We start from the raw sequence: 24,925 nt of genomic DNA, 5'->3' as shown, positions 1-24,925 counted from the left end.
CATTTCTTTTCCATGGGGATGTCTTGATCCCTGTCTCCTGTACAATGTCACGAACCTCCGTCCATAGCTCACCAGGCACTTTGTCTATCAGATCTAGTCCCTTAAATCTAGTTGTTATTTCCACTGTATAATCGTAAGGGATTTGATTTAGGTCATACCTGAATGGTCTAGTGGTTTTTCCTTCTTTCTTCAATTTAAGTCTGAATTTGGCAATAAGGGGTTCATGATCTGAGCCACAGTCAGCTCCTGGTCTTGTTTTTGCTGACTGTATAGACCTTCTCAGTCTTTGGCTGCAAAGAATATAATCAATCTGATTTCGGTGTTGACCATCTGGTGATGTCCATGTGTAGAGTCTTCGCTTGCATTGTTGGAAGAGAGTGTTTGCTATGACTAGTTTTTGTCTTGGCAAAACTCTATTAGTCTTTGCCCTGCTTCATTCCGTATTCCAAGGCCAAATTTGCCTGCTACTCCAGGTGTTCCTTGACTTCCTACTTTTGCATTCCAGTCCCCTATAATGAAAAGGACATCTTTTTGGGGTGTTAGTTCTAAAAGGTCTTGTAGGTCTTCATTGAACCGTTCAACTTCAGCTTCTTCAGCATTACTGGTCGGGGCATAGACTTGGATTACTGTGATACTGAATGGTTTGCCTTGGAAACGAACAGAGATCATTCCGTCATTTTTGAGATTGCATCCAAGTGCTGCATTTCGGACTCTTTTGTTGACCATGATGGCTACTCCATTTCTTCTAAGGGATTCCTGCCCACATTAGTAGATATAATGGTCATCTGAGTTAAATGCTTAGCAAGGAACCAGCAGTGGTAAGCCTTGTTGCAGCCCCCAGGGGACTGTTTAAAACAAGACAACAGTCCCCAGAGGAATTGTTTAGTTATGAACCATGCTAGCAAAATAGACATAAGTGCAGTTTTGGCTCTTCCAGAAATGAACTCTTGAACCAGTCAGCCAAGAATCTTCTGATTATCATTAGTTAAGTCATCTGCCTGAGAAAGCTTTCCAGCCTCTAATGGAAAGTAACCTCACAGTAACCACTTGGATTCTTTGCCCAGTACAACTTCCTTGTTCCCGATCCCTTATGCCTATAAAAGTCTTTTATTTTGTGCAACTCCTCAGAGGTTCTAACTGCTAAATTGGATGCTGTCTGATTCATAAATCTTTAAATAAAGGCACTAAGATTTTAAAATTTTACTCAGTTGAATTTTATTTTATTTTAATAGGGCGTATAGCTTATTTTGGAGAAGGCAATGGCACCCCACTCCACTGCTCTTGCCTGGGAAATCCCATGGACAGAGGACCCGGGTATTCTGCAGTCCATGGGGTCGCTAAGAGTCGGACACGACTGAGCGAGTTCACTTTCACTTTTCATTTTCATGCATTGGAGAAGGAAATGGCAACCCACTCCAGTGTTCTTGCCTGGAGAATCCCAGGGATGGGGGAGCCTGGTGGGCTGCCGTCTATGGAGTCGCACAGAGTCCGACATGACTGAAGGGACTTAGCAGCAGCATAGCTTATTTTAAGATTATATTTGGCTTTTAAGAGATTGTTATAGATTCAATCGAGCTTACTGTGAACAATGTTGAATTCAGGATCTCCGAAGAAGATTCAGCTTTAGGACCAGGGACCAGGATTGATCACACAAGAGCGTTTGTGTAGCAGAGTTTTATTACAGTGGAAAAAGGTCAGAGAAAGCTTCTGACATGGACAGCAGAAGGGGGTGGAGAGTGCCCCCCTTGCTAGTGTTAGCAAGGGAGGTATATACTTTTTAAATTAGTTACTACATTAAATCAAAAGAATGTCTCAAGTTTGTGAAAGTTTTACCAGACCCACTCCCACAATTAACATTTTAGGATAACAGGATTAGAATTTAACAGAAAGATCCTACCAGACCCATTCCCATAATATACATTCTAAGATATCAGGATTAATCGGAAGGTTCTCAGGAAGGAGAAACTGTCCTCAAGCAGGATACATGGTTGTTATATGATCCCTAGTACAGAGTTTAAGTGGCTCAGATGGTAAGGCATCTCCCTACAATGTGGAAGACCTGGGCTGGATCCCTGGCTTGGAAAGATCCCCTGGAGAAGGAAATGGCAATGCCCTCCAGTACTCTTGCCTGGAAAACCCCATGGACAAAGGAGGCTGGTAGGCTACAGTCCATGGGGTTGCAAAGAGTCAGGCATGACTGAGCAACTTCACTTTCTTTCACAGAGTTTAAACTGAGTTGTGTAATCATTAGTTCTGGGCCTAAAGAAAGAAAGAAAAATGTTTTAAGTGACTAAGACTAAGGAATGTAGAGAAAAAAAGATGTTTGTCCTTTCCTCCTCCTTGAGAACTCCAGACGCCTCTCTCCTTGGCTTCCCCGGACTTCTTATCAACCTGCCTACGAATTGACTGTCTCACTTTGAGCACCTCTTCAGCCTGTGAGCTTGATGAGAACATCAGGCCAGAAAGAGAAAAGACCTTGAGTAAATGTTATGGTGACTGAATAACTGTACAGATAAAATGACTACACAGAGTCCATGCGAAGGTTGCATTCACTGAAGATCAGCTTTTTCTTCTTTCTCCCTCCCTCTTTCCAGAACAGAAGTTCAAGGGACCTTATATCACCCTCACCTCATAAGGAACTCCAGTGGTCTGGGTGAGTTTTATCTTTTCTTTATTTTTACACTGGAAGACATTTCATGACTGTACCCCTCAAAACTGAGAAAATCACTACTTGAGGGGCAGGGACCCTCCATGTTGTCTGAGTCAAAACAGAACACTACATGAACACAGGATATTGAGGAGGTGGCTGGGCCCCTGGACAGCTGGAAGGAGGGAGACAAAGGCAGAGGGGTGTTGTTTCCACCTCCCTCCTCCCAACATGACAAACCTGTCCCTCTTTATACTTAATCAATCTGACCCTGATTATCTGGAGATTGACATGTCTGCTGGCAGATGGTGTGGTCTTAGGTCACAGCATTAAGGCCACCAGACCTCAGTTCTGAGCTGTTTGCCAGACCTAGGACGAGTCTTCAGCGTCTTAGATCTGCTGTTTTTATCCCTAAGCATTGACAGCGGCACTACCTGTGTGAGGCCCAGAGCCAGAGGCATCGGCACTTGGGATTGGTCACTGAAAGGCTGCAGCCCCGTGAAGGCTGCCCCTAGAACCCCAGCCGGAACACGAGTGGTACGTGCAATATCTGGATGAAGCAGTGAAGATGTCAGTGAGAGACACGCAGTTGGTGCCAGGACAGCATTGAATTAGAGCACTGGGCTTTTCTCCACTCACTTCCAGAGGGTCAGGCCCTATTGCCACTGGCCACATACCCTGAGTGATAACCATCTCCTGGGAACTCCAAGTCACAGCTTGATGGCTGGGCCTCCACAGGGCTGAAGGATGTGTCAGGAGCGGTTTGCCCACAGATGCTGGGCACCCCAGGGCTCTGACAGGGGCTGGTGAGGCTGGCATGGCAGGGCCCCACAGCACAGGGTATTGGGGTGCCTGGTCGGGGCTGCCATCATCTAGGGCCATACCACCATGAAGGCCCCTGGTAATTTCTGAGCTCAGAAGCTAAAGCAAGGTCGAGCCTCATTAGTACTTGGTTTCAAGACCACCTGGAAAGACCAGGTGCTGTGGACTTTCCCGCTTGTCTCTCCTTTCCTCTCTCTCACCCTTGGCCACCCTTGGTCTCTTCTTTGGCCATTGGGAGGTGGACCTATTGTTTAGCCTTGGCCTGGGTGGGTGCTGTGGGGGTTCTGACAATGGGCAGCACAGTTGGGCTGCCATCCTCTGTGCTTGCTGGCCGCTGTGGGTTGGTGGGCAGGTTGAGTGCCTACAGGAAGGCAGTACTTTATGCCATGGAACTGTGTGCATAAAATGGTTCTAATGGCGACATTGGACCTCTGTGTATTTTCCACATTAAAAAAACTGTAGCATGTCTGTGTGTGTGTGTGTGTATGTGTTAAAAACTTAGGAAAATTCTGAAGCCAAACAAAAAATTGGATCACATGATGAAAATATGAATAAGCTTCAAAAACATGACACTGTGTAAGAAACCGGACCTAAATGGCCACAGTTGTACAAAGCCATGTGCTTGAAATACACAGAATAGGCAATTCCATGAGGATGAAAGAGTGAGGAATGTGGAATTTAAGTGACTGATTAAGGAACACTAGGTGTCTTTGTAGGGAGATAAAATATAAAATCTTCTGGATCAGATAGTGATGATGGCTACACAACTATGGAGATAGGCAATCACTAAAATATAGTGCTCAAAGGAGAATTTTTGGGTATATGATATATATTTCAACTTAAAATGATTAATTTGAATTTTTTTTTCAAAAATAACAAAACCCACATATTATCCTCAGTGCTTTATTTGGTTCTCACTCTAAGCTCTGTAGACATACACAAACATGCCTGTGTCTGTGTGTGCATGCTCAGTCGTGTTTGACTCTTTGTGACCCCACGGCCTGCAGATAGCCAGGCTCCTCTGTTCATGGAATTTTCCAGGCAAGAATACTGGAGTGGGTGGCCATTTCCTACTCCAGGATATTTTCCCGATCCTTCACTGTTTCTTCAGAATTTGTCTCCAGAGCAAGGAGTCAGCCACCACCACTCGCCTAGGCTGAGACTCAGGGCACACAGAGGAGTGGGGACATGCTCTGGTGGGAAAGAGGGAAAGCGTGTCCTGCTCAGAGCGTGTAATATGGGGAAGCCAGAGGCAGGCTGGCAGGAAGAGGGCCGTCCCAGGTGACAGCTAAAATGACAGATTTGGTTTTCCCCATTTGGTACTAAATTGAAAGGAAGGAAAATAAGAAAGGTGGCAGTCACTGACCACGCACTGAATCCTAGAGCCCATTGCTGCAGGGGCTGGGGTCTGGTTTTCCAGGTCGGTTGCTGCAGGGCAGGACCTTGTGACTGGAAGGAGAGGTTCCCCAACTTCTCAGTGTGTTAAGAAAGTTCTTCATTTCAACATCCTTCTCTGGTCGTCTTCAATTGGATACTCTGTGGATAAACTTGAAACAGTGTTTCTTAAATTAACTGCAAACAAAGGTAATAATTACGTTATTGTTGAGTAACAATGATAATGTTAATTTTCATTATAATTAATTTCAAGATTTCTCATTGAATACCTAATTACAATACAAATATTAACAAAAATCCCCAACAACCTGTCGGGCCATCTGGTCGACCTCGCCACAGCAGCCACCAATGTCAGCTTTGTGATCCTCACACAGATGTATCCGTGTCTCATACCCGGGAAACACAGCGCCTCCACACGGACACCATCCTTTCCACTTCTGAGCCCGAGGAGAATAGAAGGGACTCCTGGCGCCCCTGGAATAGATGCAGCCCGACCTGCAGGAAACCCGTCTGCGGAGTCCTGAGCACGTCACCGGGAACCGTGGCCGCCTGGGGGACGACCGTGAAGGCAGCGGGACGACCGTTCCCCCAAGGAGGCAAGGAAGCGCTTCCGGCGCACTTTGGGGAGGAGGACGGACGGCCCGTGGTCCCTGCCGGTGCCTCCTGTTCTGGACACCAGGGCCGGCCGTCTCCGGGGAGAGGACACACGTTTGTGAATCGGGACTATCGGGGTCCATGGGGGAGGCTGGGAAGACTGGACATGTCTGCGTGCATCCGTGTGGTCCGCACCTCCGGGCGCGTGGGAAACATGGAGAATGTGTAACCCCGCGGACGCCGGCGCCGTGACCTTTCCTGCTCGCGCTCAGCTGCCCCGGCGGTGCCCGCGGGCAGAAGGGGCCCCGCGGCGCGCTGGTCCACCCGGCCGGGCAGTGACACCGACCGCCGCCGCCCGCCCAGGCCGCGGACCTGCAGCCCGAATCTCCGGAGACAGCAGGCTCCTCCCGGGTCTCATGGCACCGGGAGCGTTGCCGCTGTCACCATCGGCCTCTGGAGCTCTGCCCCGGGCTCGGCGGCCGAACCTTCGCGGGAGTCGCCAACGTTCCCCGGGAAGGGACCGGCTCACGGCGTCCGCTGGGTGGCTCCCGACGGGCGGCGCACACGGCCCCGGGCGGACCCCGACCGCCGGGCCGCCCTGACGCCCCGCTTGTCCCGCGCGTCCGCCTGGGAGCCGGCTCCCGGCCCGGCAGGGCGCGGAGACCCAGACACCAGACGGGAGGGCGGGAGCTGGGAAGACCTCCCCGGGCAGCTGCGGGAGAAGGCGCGCTCCTCAGCGATTCCCTAGGCTGGGCCCCAGGCGGCCCAGAGGGCAGGCCCTGCTCCCGGGCGGACTTAGGAATTTAGTGAGACTTAGGAATTTAGTGAGACTGTGTGGACTGTAAAACTGAAACCATGAAAGGACTGGGTAAAATCATGTATGAATGCTTTTTATTCTGTGGAATAGAAAGAGTGGAATCATGATACAACATTTGTTTTAAAACAGTCTCTTCAGAAGCCATCAAAGAAATGAATGATAAACAGCCATAGATCACCTTTTCATATTCCACACGGAAGGTCCAAGATAACAACTCAGCGTGGGAGGAACATTTGTGCAAATACTTGTGTACTAAGATTACTGATATTAGTATCACTCAGTATAAAAACAGAACACTCAGAAAACAGCCATTAAGAGGGATCTGGGAAGGAAATTTGTATCGGTACTGACTTGGAAAGATCTGTATGATGAATTGTTGGATAAAATAGCCAAGTTATAGGATTTCCACTGGTGCTAAAAGAAAAAAATATATATACATTTGTACATTTATCTTTTAAACGAACTAAGATGGAAAGGCAAATGAATTAGAACAGCTAAAGCGGCTTTATAAAAAGAATACAATCTTTCGCATAGCTTGGCACCTGGTGCCAGAAAGAAGTGTCTTCAGAAACCAAGACGAGCCACACCGCCTGCTTTTCTGCCCCCTCCTTCTCCTGTAACCTCCAGGCAGGCAGCTGGCATCCTAGCCCCTTAAAGTCACTGCTCCACTCAGACAGACGCAGATCCAAGGAGGGGTTGGTATGACCTTGGCTCTGCAGACTTGGGCTCCTCAGCCTCTTGCCTCATCCTGGGAGTGCCAGCCAGTCAGTCATCACCCCAGTCTTCCCCACCAGAGGCTACTGGCCCCACTCTGCTGGGGGCAGCCCTTGTCTCTATGAGCTCTGAGCTGTTTCCCAAAGGAAGGATTTTCCCTTTGCACCGCAGGTATGAAGCAAGGGGATGACTGACTTTTTGCACCTGGACTCATCGCACACTTTGTCCTCACATCTGGCCCCAATTATCCCCATGAGGGTAGAAGAAGGCCGTTCCCTTTACATAGGAGGTGTGAGTCAATGGGACGCCTGAGCTTTCACATCTGGACCTTTCATGCACATTTGGTATGCACTCAGCTCCTGAAGACACAAGACAGAGACAGGGTTAGGCCTCTTAGCGTGCTGTGGCCATTGCTTCCATAAAATATCCAGGGTCTCTAAGCAGCACCAGGGAGGCAAGAATAAAGAAGCATGCAATCATTCAAGCCACACACACACACACACACACACACATGGAGAGACTATAGAATCCACCTGATCCTAAGGGAAAATGCAACTCTGGAATCAACCGCGTCAATGTGTCATGCAGAAGATCATCTAAATGACCTGATTCTATAACAAATTTTCAATTATTAATAAATATTTGCTGTCCTTGTGTTTATTCTGAGATTACTGAGAGTAACATGGCCAGTTTTACATTACTTAAAAAAGATTTATTTCATGGGGCAAAATTTAATAAAACTTTACTTTTCTTCAAGTAAAACTCCAGCATACAGTAATTAAAATACTACTTTCCTGAGCCAGAGCTGGCAAGTTTTTCTAAAGGGCAGATAGTAGATATTTTAGACTGTCATATGACCTCTGCTGCATCTACCCAATTCTGTTATTGCAGCAGGAAAGCAGTCTTAGATATCTTTATAGACACTGAAATTTGACAGCCATATAATTCATATGTCTCACAAAACTTTATAACATTTAAAATAATAAAAATCATTCTCAGCTTTTAGGTCCAACCAGCACAGGTTGTGGTAGAATTTGACCCAGGGGATGTAGGATGCTATGGCCTGATCTATAAAACCACAGTGGAACTGTGAGGGGAAGCATGCTGACTGAAACCGCCCACCCTGGCCAGGCACCACAGTAACCATTTGCATGAGTTGTTTTATGACAGGAGGTCCTGGTAAGGAACAGGGAACTAACAAGCCTCCAGCAGCTGGAAGAGTTCGGGAAAGGTCAAAAGGAGACATCACAGGTCCGACCACCTGCCAGAATCCTTCTCTCTGGCATCCATCTTGGCTGAACCTAGATGTGCACCAGCAGGAAGGACTCTGAGTCAGAATGATTGGCTAAAGACAACCCAAAAACTAATCCCATCACTGTAAAACCCGAGACTGTGAGCCGTGTGGCAGAGCTGTTCTGGGTTCCCTTACCCTACTGCTCTCCATGTGGGTGCCCTTTCCCAATAAAATCTCTGGCTTTGTCAGACATGTGTCTCCTCAGACAATTCACTTCCGAGTGTTCGACAGGAGCCCAGTTTCGGGCCCTGGAAGGGTCCCCCTTCCTGCAACAGTACCACCTGATGTGGAACACCCACTTTGTTCTCAGGAATCAGTGACCTGTAAGGATGTGGTTGTGAGCTTCATCCAAAAAGACCAGCCCTGTCTTGTGATGCTGGAGACATCAGTCATCTGTGGGTGAGACTGTCACTATTTAATAGAGAATCACCCAGAACAGCTTGGCCGGAGTCAACTCTCATCCCCACCCCCCACCTCTTCTAAGGCTCACATTTACCTGAAGGACATTTTTAACAAATTATATTTTAAACTAGCCCTGAAAGAGAAGACACTTTTCAGACAAGCACAAATGAATAAATGAATTATAAAACTTACTACAATGTTCTCAAGCAGTTTAATATTTCACTATATGGGTTTTTTCCTCTATAAACTAGCAAGTTCCATAAGGGTGAAGGACATCTAAGAAATTACATAAACAAGATCAAAGCCCTGGGAAGTCCTAAATATCTGTCTCCTTGAACTGAGAGCTTAGGGCAAAACTTAGCAACTTCCCATATTTTAGCTTAATACTGAAAATGGATTTTAGTGATATTTCCAATTAAAGTTTTCAATGCATCAGTTTAGCAGGGGACTTACCAGAGTGAAACTCATCTTTCTTGCAATAATCCAGTTACACCCCCACGAGATGCCTGTGCCTTGAGGCTGTGCAGTTAGAAACTGCCCATATTATCAGGGAAAGAGCACACATTTCAAAGCAAGTTATGTGTTTAGGAGAGAGTGGAGGGTGCAAGGTGCGGGGAAAGGAACAAGTCCATTTCCCTGGAAGGTAGAGGAATCAGGTCCTGATTCACTGAATTGGGAGCATCTATTTTCCACATAGATTTTCAGAGATGCAGCTGGCGAAGACAGCAGATTGGCGCTGAGCTTGGCTGTCCTCCCACAGAAAGGAGAGCTGAAAATACCAGACTACTGCACGTTGGAGCAGCCTGACAAGGCCGCTGCACAGAAACCCCCCTCAAAGCCTGATGTGCCAGTCAAGGTTATGGACAAAAACAAAAAGTCCCCACAAAATTACAGCCAGGAGAAGTGTGCATCCGTCTCCCATTTAGATGTGGAGGGAGGCAGCCCAGGGTTGGTCTGGCAGGGCTGTCCCAGAAAGCTCCATTCCCATCCTAGGAATACTGTTCTGTCATCCCAGGGGCGTTTGCCCCCTCCAGGGTGGACAGGGAGCAGAATGGAGCCTTCCTTTCTAGGCTGACGTTCCCAGCAGCAAGACAGCAGGAGAAGAAGAGCCAGGTTCTTTCACCTAGAAAATAGTCAACAAGTTGCACAAATTGTTTTCCCTCCATCCTGGAAGGAGAGCTTGTCTCATAAGCATCCCAGCTTCAGAGGATGTTGGGAATGTCTGTAGTCTCGGGCAGCCATGTGCTCAGTTCAAAACTGAGTGTGCAATCACCCTAGGAGAGAAGTGACCAGACTCCTAGGAGCCAAATGGGCGTGTCTGCCATGTTCCCTCTACCCACGCCCTTCCCAGAGCTCTTGCTGTATGAGAGTTTGTCCTTCAAATTGCATCCATTCACATTTCAGGAACGGGCTGAAAATCATGAGTTCATGGGTGGTTCTCATTAGATTTGCTGGTAGGCCATTGATTGAACTCCACTGCTAACTCACAGAGTGTCTCTGGCCAGGGGTGGCTCTGGGGCAGGCAGTGTGGGCGAAGAATAATAAGGTACCCAGTGGGAGCACCAAGGTGTCAGCAGAGGCATCAAATCACAGGGGAAAGGAAAACACAGGGATACACTTGGGGTCAACACCCACATAGTGTTGTAGGAAAATAACTAGAATTAAGTAATTACTTCCCTGATGGTTCAGATGGTAAAGAATCTGCCTGCAGTGCAGGAGACCCAGGCTTGATCCCCAGGTGGAGAAGATGTCCTGGAGAGAGGAGTGGCTCCCACTGCAGTATTCTTGCCTGGAGAACCCCGTGGATAGAGGAGCACGGCAGACTATAGTACATAGCGTTGCAGTCAGACCTGACTGAAGCGACAGCATGTATGCACACAGATACCTTAACAAGAAGACTAGTGAAGACCAGAGACATCAGAAGAGCCTAGACCTCTGAAGAGCTTCGAGAGTGCTCCATGCCCAAGGTGTAAATGGAGAGTACATGGAAGGCGCCGACTACAGCTCCCCCTACGGCTCCTCTTGTCTGTCTCCCCCATTAGTAGGTCAAGAATGAACCAGGGGACCCTGAGTGGGCAAAGCAGAAGCCCGAGGGCAGGACCCATCCTCCCTGGCCAACCCCCTTCCTTCTGTCTCCACAGCCCAGGGGCCTCAGCCACCTGTGCTCCATGCCACACACCTGTGTAAACAGGTGTTATCACTTCTCCTAAAGAGTGAAGCACACTGGCGGAGAACTAGCACCTCCCAAACAGTGACACCCAACTTTAGACTAATGTGAAATTTAGGAAAATACAAATTGATGTTAAAACAGCTTATAACATAGCTTTTGTTTTCACCAATGCCTGCATTATACAATTAGTCATAAGTAATCTTGTTCTAAACATAGGCTTTTAATTTAGAAATAATGCTGTTTTCTACTTTTTCAAAAATGTACCTTTGCAGCCAATGTTCAATTCCTCCCATGTCTTCTTAACCAAAGCAGACTTTTTTTTTTTTTTTTTTTTTGCATCTTCAGAGACCCTGTCAGAGTGTTTCCTGAAGGTTAGGTGAGAGTTTCCCGGGTCACAGTCATCCCTTCTCCTGTTGCCAATCCCTTCTCCTGTGCCAATCAGCACAGGTGTTTTTTCTAACCATAAACGCTGGTTCTGAGAGCACTCGCTGAGTGACTGGCTCGCATAGACACGGAGCACTTTGTCCCCATCAGCGTCTGTGGCTGGTGTGGCCACTTGGAAGCAGCCTGGCGTCCCGGCCCTCACGCTGGGTGAGCCACCCTGCTGGCCCCTTCCCTCACCGCTTCCACCCCCAGGATCCCAGGGCGTTAGACCCTCGGGGCCGCTCTGCACTCCTACCTGACCCCTCACGGGTATGGACAAGTCATCCTTGTGCCGGTCCAGGAGGAAGGAGGTTCTGTCACAGCCCAGGGAGACCCACGGAGGGGGCCCCATCCCCTCAGAGGCTCAGGACTCCTCACGGAGGTGTGGGGGGATCTTGGCAGCTGGAGGAGCCTCAGCGCCTGCCCTCTGGGTTCTCACCCACTGAACAAAGACTGCAAATGCCTCTGGAAGTGGGGTGGCTGTGGGGCAGGTGAGACTCGAGTGGGTCCAGTGTGGAGGGCAGGGGTTTCTAAGTTGCAAAGCACAGGCCAAGTCTTTTCTGAGCTGGAAGTATGGACCGGTCAGAACCTACCCACCAAATGGAGGGTTTGTTTGCCATCCTTGTTGAGGCAGTCTGAGCGTGGGCTGGAAAGGAATCTCCAGGCACAGCATTTCAGAAGGCAGTGGGTTGATTACAAACAAAGAGATAATGTGGGCACTGCCAGCACAGTGGGCTGACCTCCTGGCAGACCAGGGAGATTTGGCAGTTTTTGTGGGTTTAATAACCAATTTTTATGGCCTCAAGACAAAGAAAATTCCTGCTGTAGGGCTGGCATCGGGTGATTGATTAGGGTGCTATGGGGTGTTTACTGGAGTGGGCATCTTTGCCTAATTGGGAGTCAGGAAGCTTGTTAGTGATGATTCGGGGTTTTGGCAATGGTTACAAAGGGCTGAGTTACCTTCAGAAGTGTCGTTGGTCCTGGGCTCGGCTTCTGTGGCCTTGGACAGGACTCACCAGTCCTGAGTGTAGGTTTCTTAGAGAGAAATGAGATGGTGGAGAAGGAGAGCTCCTGGTGAGAGCCTGACATCCATCCTTCTTGATCTCAGCACAGGAGCTGCGGGTTTCTGTGTGTACAGCTGTCCCCAGGTCAGAGCAGCTGCCTTCTGTGGGCCTTATGTTCAATCCTGATTATGTAAGACAGATGCAAAATGAGAGTTAAGACCTTCGTCAGGTTGTCCTCTGACCCCTTCATTCACAGCCTGGAACAGTGCTTCATGACACCTGCTGTCCCCACTACACACTGAGGGCTCCCTCCCCAGAGCACATTCATGGAGGCCCACTTTGTTCCTGGCCCATTCCAGACACGGGCTCAGCTGTAGGTCAAGCAGGAGGCTGCAGACCCCAATTCTTATATGAAACTAACAGGCTCAGAGACAGAAAAAATAAAATGTATGCAAAGTCCAATGGTAATATGTATCTTGGGGAAAAATAAAATCAGGAAGTTTAGGTGAATTTCAGAATGTATTTAGAGAGTAATCAATGGGGATGGCAGAGTGTTCTGAGCTGGGAGAGCAGCAAGTGCCAAGACCCTGAGGCCACAGTGGAAAGCATGTTCAGGGTTTTAATAGTGTGGATTCTTTGATTTTTCTTGAGTCTATTTTCCTTTCTCTTTTCTAGCTCATTAATATAAACCTGGGCACCAGTTTCTTGAATTCAGCATATTATATTGTGGTGAGTCAAAGTGAAAGCTTCAGTGATTTTGGATCAAGTGAGCACCTGTTTATTGAGTGGTCTCCCTGGGCCCGGCACTCTGGGAGTAACCAGGAGGCTGTGGAATGGACATGAAGGTCTCCCCCTTGATGACCTTGGTCAATGAATTTCCACCATGTCCTGAGGCCCCTTTTACTCCACTTTCTCCTCACCTCACCTGGGTCATGAATTCTGGTCCAAATGCTCTCATATATTTATCCTCTGTAATTCCTTCCAGATGTTTCTAACCGAAGATCCACCAAACTGCTCAAAGGCAATGCAGCCCCAAATGAGTCCACCCTTTAAGGGTAGCCACTAATCACCCTGCCCTCAAGTCCCAGGAGTGGCATCTGCCTCGTCACAGCCAAGCACCTCCCACCGTGATCCCACCACTGCAGGGCTCCCCACTGTTCTCTCCAGCCTCAGACTGCACACTGACCTTCACCTCTGCACCAAGCCACTCCCCTCAAGCAGAGGGCAATCGCACACAGAACACCATGTGTGGTCATTGCCCGTAAAGAGGAGCTATGCCAGAGCAGAGGGCAGAAAGGTTTCCCTGAGCAGGTAGAAACAGGCCAGTGTGGCAGCAGAGTTCACACAAGGGTTGAGGCCGGCAGCACACTGCAGCCCCTTCCCCCAGTTCCCCAGGGGGGCCTGTGATCTCAGGCTACCGTCTTGGTGGGCTGCCTCCTGTGTTAGAGGGATGCCCCATTCATTCACTCATCTTGTGTTTGTCTTTGCACCCAGTGCCAAGCTTCAGCTAGATAACTAACTCACCCTTAGAGACCCAGTTCAGAAGTTGCCCACTCCATGAAGACTTGCTGATGGCCACCCCTTCTTCTTGGTGCATCTGGGCTCATCTGAAACTCCCCAGGGCTCTGATCATGCTTGATTACCTCTCCAGCCTGTGAGGTCTGTGAGGAAGGAACTCAAACTGTGATGATGCCTCAATGAGCAGTAAAAGAAACACACCGCATGTGAGTTCATCAAAGGTCTCTTTCTTCTCTTCCCTCTTTCTGGGACCAGGAGCTGAGGGGCCGTGTCTCACCCTCACCTCATCTGACACTTCAGTAGTTAGCAGGATTTTTATTTTCAATTGAATAAAGAAAGTTCATGACTGTACATCCTTGAGAAACAAATGGCAGGACTCCTTCCAGATACCCGGGCCAAAAGATGACATCCTGGGAACATAAGCTGTCTGGGCCCCTGGGCAGCAGGAAGTGGGGACACAGAAACAGCCTTTACCCTCTGCCACCAGGACACGCTTGCTCCCTCTTTGGACTTAACCAACATACCTCATTACAATTAGCTGACTACAGCTGTAATTCAAGGTCTCTCCTTGGATGGTCTGTCTTTTGGAGACAGATTTAGAGGTCACCAGACCTCAATTCTCAGAGAAGGCAATGGCACCCCACTCCAGTACTCTTGCCTGAAAATCTCATGGGCGGAGGAGCCTGGTGGGCTGCAGTCCACGGGGTCACTAAGATTTGGGCATGACTGAGTGACTTCACTTTCACTTTTTACTTTCATACATTAGAGAAGGAAATGGCAACCCACTCCAGTGTTCTTGCCTGGAGAGTCTCAGGGACGGGGGAGCCTGGTGGGCTGACATCTATGGGGTCACATAGAGTCGGACACGACTGAAGTGACTTAGCAGCAGCAGCAGAAATTCAACTTACCCAAATCTGGAAACACTATTTTAGACAGACATTCCTAAAATATAATTATTCTTAATAGTTTATATCTCATTTACATTTTTTACGAGTTTCTTTTTTTTTTTCTACAGGTACTTTCCTTGTTGACAAACTTGTAACAGATATAAAAATATAACAATATTTAACTTATAATAAACCTAGGCACAATGAAAATATTAAGCTTAATGTTAACGACTCTTAGACATGTCTATATTAGATTAGCAAAGAAACATTAATACTAGATATTTCATATTGAATATTTCCCAGTTCACGTGAATCTGATATTCTTTTAGGTTAATTTCTCTTGTATTTAGAATTGTCTGATTTGTAAGTACTTATTTTTCTTTGAAGTGAAGTGAAGTGAAGTCGCTCAGTTGTGTCCAACTCTTTTCAACCCCATGGACTGTAGTCTAACAGGCTTCTCTGTCCATGGGATTTTCCAGGCAAGAATACTGGAGTGGGTTACCATTTCCTTCTCCAGGAGATCTTCCCAACCCAGGGATTGAACCTGGGTCTCCTGCATTGTAGGCAGATGCTTTACCATCTGAGCTACCAGGGAAATGTGACCCTCAAATCTATGGCCAGCTGGCTTTCAACCAGCATCCCGAAAGGACAGTCTTTTCAACAAGTGGTGGTGGAACAACTAGAGAGCCGGTAAGTGAAACAAACCACCCACTCCCCCCAACCCTTCCTTTAAGAACGTTTATTCTTCAACTTTTCTTTGGCCAATTAAATTAGAACTCATTTACCATTTTGGCAATATTATTAAAACAAACCAACAAAAGACACACACTGAGACAGATAAATCGAGACAGACAGACAGAAATCTCATAGTTTTCCACTTGACATTTAAAATGTCTCTTTGACCACCCCCTCCCCCCACCCATTTTTTTGAAGTTCTAATTTGCCCAAGGCTGAGGTCTCAGGCAAAGTGGGCTGTGTATTTCAGGGACACGAAAAGGGTTAACTTCAAGCTTTTCCCTAGGCAGTCTTTTTAACAAACTTGTTGTTTTTAATTGCATATGCAAAAAGAACTGGTTCTGCAATTTCCAAGAAAATTTTTTTTCAGTTTAACCAATTTTCTCCAGAGTCTAAAGAATATCATGGCCATCCTGTGTCAGAAAGTCACCTTTCCTTTCTGTAGTCATAGTTTTATATCTAAATTATAGGCCAAATGGTGCTCAAATTGACTCTGCTATCAGGGGCAGATCAGCTGATAAAAATCATGGACTGTCCCTCTGGTGGGAAGGGAGGTCTTTGTCCCATGAGAAGGATCTGAAGGGTTAAGGGAATTTGCAGAAGTGGGGGAATCTTGGTCCTTCCCCACCCTGAGAAACAGGAGTAGTTACAAGGGAATTCTTTAGGATGTTCAGGGGTGGGGGAAGTTGGTTCCCTCCCCACCTGAGAGATAAGCATAGTTAGAAGGGGATCTTCAGAATGTTAGGAGAGCTTTTGATCCTTCAGGCTTTTGAAGATAGGAGAAAGACCTGGACCGAAGGGAACCTCAGAATCCTCTCCAAGAGATCATGTGGGCATGAAAGGTCGAGTAGGGGTCGTCTAGGAAACCTGATGGAGAGAGACAGAGGGGGACCTGAGACAGGGAGGCAACAGGAAGACATGCGGCATGGGTCCCTGAGACCCGGATTCCGACTGAGGGCCCCGAAGGACTGAAAGTAAGGAGATTCTGAGTTCTCTCACTGCTTTGGGCAAAAGCTAGTGTGCCTTTCAGAGGCCATTTTTGGGGTTCCCCACAGCACAGGAGTGTGGCTGTGAGGAGTTACCTCATGTCCAAGGTCAGGGGCGGCAGCTGAGAGGAGCTACCTCATATCCGAGGTAAGGAGCAGTGGCTGTGCTTTGCTGGAGCTGCCGTGAAGAGATACCCCACGTCCAAGGTAAGAGAAACCCAAGTAAGATGGCAGGCACTGAGATAGGGCACCAGAGGGCAGACAGATGGAAACCACAATCACAGACGGCTAGCCAATGTGATCACATGGACCACAGCTTGTCTAACTCAATGAAACTAAGCCATGCCCTGTGGGGCCACCCAAGATGGACGGGTCATGGTGGAGAGGTCTAACAGAATGTGGTCCACTGGAGAAGGGAATGGCAAACCACTCAGGATTCTTACCTTGAGGACGCCATGAACAGCATGAAAAGGCAAAAAGATAGGACACTGAAAGATGAACTCCCCAGGTCGGTAGGTGCCCAATATGCTACTGGAGATCAATGGAGAAATAACTCCAGAAAGAATGAAGGGATGGAGCCAAAGCAAAAACAACACCCAGTTGTGGATGGGAATGGTCTTAGAAGCAAGGTTCGATACTGTAAAGAGCAATATTGCAGAGGAACCTGGAATGTCAGGTCCATGAATCAAGGTACATTGGAAGTGGTCAAACAGGAGATGGCAAGAGTGAACGTCGAGTTGGACTATAAAGAAAGCTGAGCACTGAAGAATTATTGCTTTTGAACTGTGGTGTTGGAGAAGACTCTTGAGAGTCCCTGGACTGCAAGGAGATCCAACCAGTCCATTCTAAAGGAGATCAGTCCTGGGTGTTCATTGGAAGGACTGATGCTGAAACTGAAATTCCAATACTTTGGCCACCTGATGTGAAAAGCCCCTGTTGGTGGGAGAGATTGAGGGCAGGAGGAGAAGGGGATGACAGAGGATGAGATGGTTGGATGGCATCACCAACTCAATGGTCATGAATTTGAGCAAGTTCCGGGAGTCGGTGATGGACAGAGAGGCCTGGCGTGCTGCAGTCCATGGGGTCACAAAGAGTCAGACACGACTGAGTGACTGAACTGAACTGAGTTTGTATTTGGGCCAGGCCTTTTGCAGGGCTAAATTTTCCAGTTTCTGAGAATGTAGCCAAGGGGTGAGCCTGAGAGAGGCTCCCGTGACCTACCAGAGCTCACTCTTAGCGTATCTGCCATAGAATGGGGTACTGAGAGTCACAGGCTGACAGAAAGGCCTCCCTTTTGCCCCAGTGATCTCCCCGTGTGACTAATGCACGAAAATGGCTGACGGACCCAACAGTCGCGCCTGACAGTGAGAGGTGACCCCTAAAAACTGTGCAGCTAGGGCACCGTGTGACCTGGGCAGAGACAGATTCCATACTTTTCACAAGTGCAGGGGGCACATTCTCCAAAATTGACCAAATGTTAGGCCAGAAAATAAGTCTACTCTAAATACACTCAAATCATAGAAAGGAACTTTTTCCTGTCACAATGCAATGAAACAAAGTTAATAGTAGAAGGAAAAGTGGGAAAATCCACAAGTATGTGAAGATTAAACACACTCTTAAATAACCAGCAGGCTAAAAATAATAAAAAAAAAGGAACTTGGAAAATACCTGGAAACAAATCAAAATATTAACAGAACATACCAACATGTATGGGATTCTGCAAAAACATCACCAACAGTGAAATGTAAAGCTGAGAATGCATACATTAAAAAGAAAGCTCAAATAAGCAACCTACCTTTACACCTAGGCAGAAAAGGGAGAGAAACCAAACTCAAAGCTAGAAGAAGGAATGAAAAGAGTAAAGATTGGCTCTCAGATAAATATACAGAAGAGGAAAACCAAAGAAATCCATTTTAAACAAAAGGTACTTCAAACAGGTAAAAAAAAGTAACAAATCTTTAGCTATATTGACTAAGAAAAAAGACAACTCAAATCAGTAACAAAGAGGAAACATAACTGCTGACATGACAAAACAGAACATAAGGGAGAGCTCTGAGCAGCTGAGCACTGTGAGATGGGATAACCTGGTGAAACTCTGTTGTTTAAGCCTCAGTCTGTGGTATTCTATTCTGGCAGCGCTAGCAAACTAGCATAGCTTTATCCTCTTTCTTGCAAATAAAAGTTACGAAAATAGCGCCAAAACCCACAAAGTATATAAAGTATCCGACGGGAGGAAAAAAGAAAAGGACGAACTACCTAGGGTGTTGAGAAAAATCTTTTTCTTTGTTTTTTACCAAAGTTAAAAATGTCAAAACCACCAGAAAAGAGTCATGAATAGACATTTTAGAGAAGCCAAACAACAACCATGGTAAAACAACCAAAAAGTCATTCAGTTGGTAAAAACAGTAAAATAATATATAAAATAAAAACAGTAAAATGCATTTTATTCTTTGGAGGTTTTTAAAAATTCAATTTATGGAAGTTCCAAAGAGGTTATAATACAGGCACATGATTCCAGATACTGAAAATACACTTTGCCTTAATCTGTGCCTCCTGTCATTTAGCCTGTGTGTCCAGGGCCATCTGGCCTCCACAGGTAGTATTTTGTTTCTTATGGATCCTTCTAGAGTTCCTTATAAGCAAACATGAAAATATATTTCTCCTTCATGCCCTAATTCAAAAGATGCTGCTGAGTCACTTCAGTCGTGTCCAACTCTGTGCGACCCCATAGACAGCAGGCCACCAGGATCCCCCGTCCCTGGGATTCTCCAGGCAAGAACACTGGAGTCAGTTGCCATTTCCTTCTCTAATACATGAAAGTGAAAAGTGAAAGTGAAGTCGCTCAGTCATGTCCGACCCTCAGCGACCCCATGGACTGCAGCCTTCCAGGCGCCTCCATCCATGGGATTTTCCAGGCAAGAGTACTGGAGTGGGGTGCCATTGCCTTCTCCAAATTCAAAACATACGTAGTGGTATATTAAGCATGGTGTTTTGTTACATGTTGCTTTTATTTATTTGACAATGCCTTGGAAGTTGTCCTCTATCAGGACATAATTTCCTGCAGAGCAGTGCACTGAATGGATGATGTAGTAGTATAATACTTCTTGCCCATCCACACTGGGATGAACACTGATATGCAACAATCTGTTTATATTATGAACAAGGCTGCAATGTAGAACTGTGACCTGTGTTATCCTGCTGCTAGCAAGTGTAGGATATATTTCTAAAGGATTTGTAACCTGGAGTATTTGTAACTGAGAGAGCATTTGATAAGATGGTACCAGTAAGATCCTTCTGAGCCAGCAATGAGCCTTTCTCTTTGAACTGCAACTTCTCTATCACACCACTCCCCGACCTGTGTTTAAAACTGCTTTCCAACATTTTCTAACCTTCAGAAACCCTCTATAGTCTTCCCTATCATCAGCACTGCCCTTTATTCTCAGTGCAGTTACAACGTCACCAGGTACGTACCTGTTGTCTCCACTCTTCTCTGGGTCCATCACGCTCAACTCACTCCATTAGAGCTGGAGCCAATGTGGCCAGATAACTCCTTGAGTGTAGAGAAATGGGTCATGGATGATCTGAACCAGGGAGCCTGGTGCCCAGGAGAGAGGGAGGGTCCGTAACGGGTGTAACTGGGGAGAAGGAAAGGTATATTAGGTTTGATCCACGGTAATTTTTCAGGTGAAGATTCTATAGAGCCCAGATATGGGAGCAGGAGTCTTGGTTGGAGAATTTGTACTTGGGAATTTGTACCCAAATAGCACAGCTAAAATGGGAGGCAGGGACTACGAAGGGAACAGCATGTGAGTGAGTCTGCTGTGAACCTGCTGTGAGTGCCAGGGAGAGACACACACGGGGACAGGATGCAGCAGAGAGGCACGAAGGCAACAGCAGGCATTCCAAAAGGAAGGGGAGAGCGTCATGACAATAAGGACGTGTCACAGAAGCATGTGCCACAGAAGGGTGGCGGTAAATGGAAAAGGGATCAGAAGTCATTCATAAGTCGTGGCAAGTTGCTTCATGAGAGGCTAAGGGCAGAATCAGACCATAGGATACAATGAAAGACAGATAAAATCGGTAGGTAAAACCCCATTCATGTTCAAATCGAGATTTTGTTAAAATGTTCTTTTAAGGAACATAGAAATACAATCTCGGATGAGAGGACGTTCAAGTTTAGGTGATGGCTGACAGAATGACTCCCTGCCTAAAAGAGATGCCATCAGCAACAGTTCTGTGCAGAGTCGGGCAGAGAGCCCATAACACTGGCGGACAGATGTGACGGGAGACACGTGTGGAAAAGGCTGGTGACTGGAGGTCTTCAGGGAAGAGGGGGTTCTTGCAGACTACATGCGCCACTGGACAGATAACATCAAGGGGGAGCTATTTGGGTCTTAGGAATTACTTAACCTGAAAAAAATTACTTAAACTGAATTTTAAATTGGCACCATGTAAAGTGCAATGGCTTCCCTGGTGGTTCCGGTTGTAAAGAATCTGCCTGCAATGCGGGAGGCACGGGTTTGATCCCTGGGTCAGGAAGAGGCCCTGGAGAAGAAAATAGCAACCCACTCCAGTATTCTTGCCTGGAGAATTCCATGCACAGAGGAGCCTGCCTGGCTACAGTCCATGGGAAAGCATGGGAGGAATAAACCCAGCAACGTGAGGAAGTGTGCTGTGTGCTGGGTTTTTCACCAGCTGGGTTTTTCACCGGATCACACAGTTGCTCTGGCTTTGGATCAACTCCTTCTGTCTCTGAACTTTTCTTGTATTTTAGTGTCTTTCTCTCTTATTTTTTAAAAGCCACATTCCTTAAACTTTCCACGCAGTTTTCCTCGTGGGTTTTCTCCCATGGAAGTAGGATTTCTAGGCATGGGTTCTATGTTTTCTTTCTACATAAACTTCATAAAAAACCCAACATTTTTTTGAGGCAACAGTTCTGCAAACTGTAGAAATAAATTTATTTTGGTCCATACTGGCCAAGACTACAAAAATTGCTCCTCAGTCTCCTGAGTTTAAAATAGGCTCTGTGGTACCATCAAGGTTCCTGCTGATCTCAGATCCTGTGATCTTGCTGGTGCCTTGACTACTGCATGCACTCTGTCTGACTGCCAGGGCCCTGTGTCATCCATCTGTGTGGGCACATGGCATCAATGTGCTGTATTTATGGAGAAGTATTCAGAGCAGGATCAAATCCCGGGATCAGGGACTGCCAGCACTGAGCTAGCACTGACCCTGCCCCCCCCCCCCCCCCCCGCTGTCTGCACCCCGCCCCCCGCCGCCCCTCCTTCCCCAGCCCCACCCCGCTTCCCTTCACCACGTGTGTGCTCACTCACGTCAACTCAGCCCCCATGTGTTTCCACCCTCCAAGTTGGTGCCCATCTCAGGACACTGGTACCTGCTCTTCCCTCTCCTAGAATGCCATTGTCCTAGAGCTTAAAGTGGCTGCTGTTTTCTGCTCACCTGGATGGCAGCTCAGATATTAACCTCTCGGATGGGCATTCTTGGACCAGCCTGTCTAATGCTGGTGTTTCCCCTTTACCATCCCTCGTGACCCTGATGTTTTCCATCAGTGTTGTTGTTTAGTCACTAAGTCATGTCTGACTCCTGCGACCCCAGGGACTGCAGCCTGCCAGGGTCCTCTATCCCTGGGATTTCCCAGGCAGGAATCCTGGAGTGGGTTGCCATTTTCTTCTCTAGGGGATTTTTCTGACCCAGAGATTGAACGCGTGTCTCCTGCTTGGCAGGTGGATTCTTTACCACTGAGTCACCTGGAAAGCTCAGTTTTTTCTTTATAATGCTAATCAAAACTTTTCCCCAATTAAAATTTTTATTTATAAGAGTCTGTGTACTCCAGAAAGTCACATGAAGTCAGGGTCCCTATCTGCTCACTTATTAACGTGCCTCCAGTGATTACAATTCTCAGTTGGTAAGTATTTATTGAGTAATGAATACAAGAGCCTTAAGGTCCCTTTAATTCAAATTCATGGATTATAAATGAGAAGTGAGCTACCAAGTGTCCCACAAGTGGTCACCTCAAGCCAATCCAGAGATAGCGAACTGCACACGTTAGAGCAGAATGAACTGCTAGTGACTGAAAAAGAAGATGGACACTGGGATTCCGGTGAAAAAAATTCTCCACAATATAAACTGTGGGAAAATTTAGTGTGACTTATTAGACCAACAGATCTTATGAAAACAGGAGCAAAAATGGCCTCAGTGACTTGATATACCTGAAGAAGTCAAACTCAGAGACTCCTAAGGCCTTACCCAGGATTTATTGGCATAAAGTTCTTCTGGGGGGGGTGGGGTGGGGTGGGTGGGGGAAGCCATCTAAGTGTGTCTCCTGATATTTTTATTTTAACATGTTCATGAGCAAAAAAAAGAATATGAAACAAAAGACACCTTCAAGCCTATATGGTTAGGTGATTTTAAATTATTGATTCAAAGGTATAATTTTCTCTTGAAATGAAATGTGATTTCTGCCTCTAAATACAAGAAGGAGTGTCTGGACTTCGTCACCTACTACTGGTAATTAGAAAGCTGAACAAAATCCATGAAATGAACCTTGAGTCAGAATGCTTGGCCAGAGGCAACCTGGAAACCAACCCCATCACCATAAAACCTGAGACTGCAGGTCACGTGGTGAGAAGTCCCCTGGGCTTCCTCGCCCCGCTGCTGTCCTCCTGCCTGCCCTTCCCAATCAAGTCTCTTGCTTTGTCAGCACGTGTGAGCCCACTCTAGGGCCCTGGGAAGGGTTTCCCTTCCTGCAATGATAACAGGAACAGCATCTAGACTTCCTCACCTACTATTGGGAATTAGAAAGCTGAACAAAATAGGAAACGGTTCTCAGACCCTGAACAGCAGGCAGTGTTAGGCTCCAGGACTAGGTTCCTCGAGTGAAGGTGAGCACACACATCAACCTGATGACTCCGCAGCTCTCTGCCCTCAGGTGGTTTTCACGCTGCAGCTGCAGGTAGAGGAACCATAAACATTCTGGCAAAAATCTGAATTGAGAACACTGGTGAGCTGGGAGGCCACGGAGGCTATAATCTGTGTGGCAGAGCATCAAAAAGGAGGGAGCTACTCAGAGAAAATGTTCCACAACTGCTTCATGATCCTTTTGAGTCTTTATCGAATATCAATATGAGGACACACAGGTGAGATTCCATAATGAATAAAACCACAAAAACATATAACATTGGTCTCACAAGCAAAAAAATTCCTTCTACATTAAATTTTTTTCACAATATGCCAATTAAATGAAGGCTAGTGAGCAGTACACACATACACAAATGGATATGTTTCTTAGAAAGCAATTTTTTAAAGATGTCAATAAACCTCTTGTCATTCCAATTTTAGAATTCTACTAAAAAAGTGAAAAAATTAATGTGGCAATATGTCTTTGCATACAAAAGGCATTCGAATAGCTTTCGTATTCTTTAAAATTTTTTTTAATTGGTGGAAATTGTTTTACCATTTTGTGTTGGTTTCTGCCATACAACCACACAAATTAGCCATAATTATTTATATATATGTATATTATATTTATATCACTTGCTTCTTGAGCTTCTGTCCCCTCCTTCAATAGCTTTAGTTTTAGGATGGAAAAGTTATAAGGAGCCCTACATTAATGTCTAAATAGTAAGGAAATCGTTAACAATGTCACACATGTTCCTAACTCAATATTATCCTTCCATTATCATGTTTATGAATATTTAAAAATACAAATCAGTAAGTGCATTGAGCAGCTACTATTTGCATTGTAAGGGGTCAGCCAGCACCACTTGCGTTAGGCTGAGACTAGGGGTATGCTTAAGAGTGGTAGCAAAACAGGAAGGCACGTCCTGCTCAGAGCTTGTGATGTAGAGAAGTTGGAGGCAGGCTGACAGGAACAGGGGCGCCCACGGGTTTGCTTAGAGGAACATATTCCCACCAATTTGTTTGTAATTGGAAAGGATAAATGAGGAAACAGTCACTGACCAAGACCGCACCTTGAGGCCTATTGCTGCAGTTTGGGGGTCTGGGCTTCCAGAAAGGTTGCTGCGGGGCATGGGGCAGGGCCTCAGGGGTTGTAAAGAATTTCCTCTGCTTTTAATAGTCATACTGAAACTCCTCTTTGGTCATCTTCAACTGAGCAGCTAGCTATTTTGTGGGTAAATTTTATCATTAATTACAGACAATGGCAATAATTACAGTAACGTTGAGTGACAATGATAATAGTAATTTTCATTATTATAGATTTCAATGTTTCATTTACTAACATCCACACTATAAATAAAGCGCCAAAGTTGTCTGGCCATCTGGTCGACCTGTCGGCGGTGATCGCCCGGCTACAAACAAACAGCATGAACGCCACCGGGACAAGTTAGGATTGCAGGGCGGAGAAGGCACAGCCCCACCACAAAGCACTCATTCTCTCCGAGTTCGCGGTAGGTTGCATTCCTCTCCCCTAAGCGTCCTCCCGTCTACGCGTGTTCAGAGGCTCTTCCAGGACTAAAGACGCCCCAGGCTCGCGTC

General features: G+C 46.6%; 1 long non-coding RNA gene and 1 other non-coding gene across 21 annotated transcripts in view; both read right to left on the bottom strand.

Moving 5' to 3' along the window:
• Positions 1-1,659: 1,659 nt before the first annotated feature.
• LOC147377204 (uncharacterized) overlaps positions 1,660-24,925 on the bottom strand; it is a 49,140-nt gene continuing 25,874 nt past the window's right edge. For 3 of the 20 annotated variants that reach the window (XR_015136162.1, XR_015136137.1, XR_015136159.1), the window contains exons 2-7: positions 19,880-20,043; positions 13,807-13,943; positions 12,239-12,464; positions 11,535-11,758; positions 11,120-11,205; positions 8,878-9,808 (exon numbers count right to left, since the gene is read on the bottom strand). This is a non-coding gene — a long non-coding RNA (uncharacterized LOC147377204). Of the gene's footprint in view, positions 2,260-4,356; positions 4,663-4,835; positions 5,017-6,332; positions 7,349-8,877; positions 9,809-11,119; positions 11,206-11,534; positions 11,759-12,238; positions 12,465-13,806; positions 13,944-19,879; positions 20,044-24,925 lie in introns of those variants that run through there. The other 17 variants (XR_015136156.1, XR_015136136.1, XR_015136155.1 and 14 more) reach the window with 13 other exon arrangements.
• TRNAC-ACA (transfer RNA cysteine (anticodon ACA)) lies at positions 15,211-15,282 on the bottom strand. The gene has a single exon. It is a non-coding gene; the product is annotated as a tRNA-Cys (tRNA).

This window comes from Bos grunniens, chromosome 2 (genome assembly GCF_055505025.1).
Source record: "Bos grunniens cultivar Pamir isolate PY7600 chromosome 2, Bosgru_T2T1.0, whole genome shotgun sequence".
Classification (NCBI taxonomy): Eukaryota; Metazoa; Chordata; class Mammalia; order Artiodactyla; family Bovidae; genus Bos; species Bos grunniens.
This window is presented reverse-complemented; position numbering and strand designations above follow the sequence as displayed.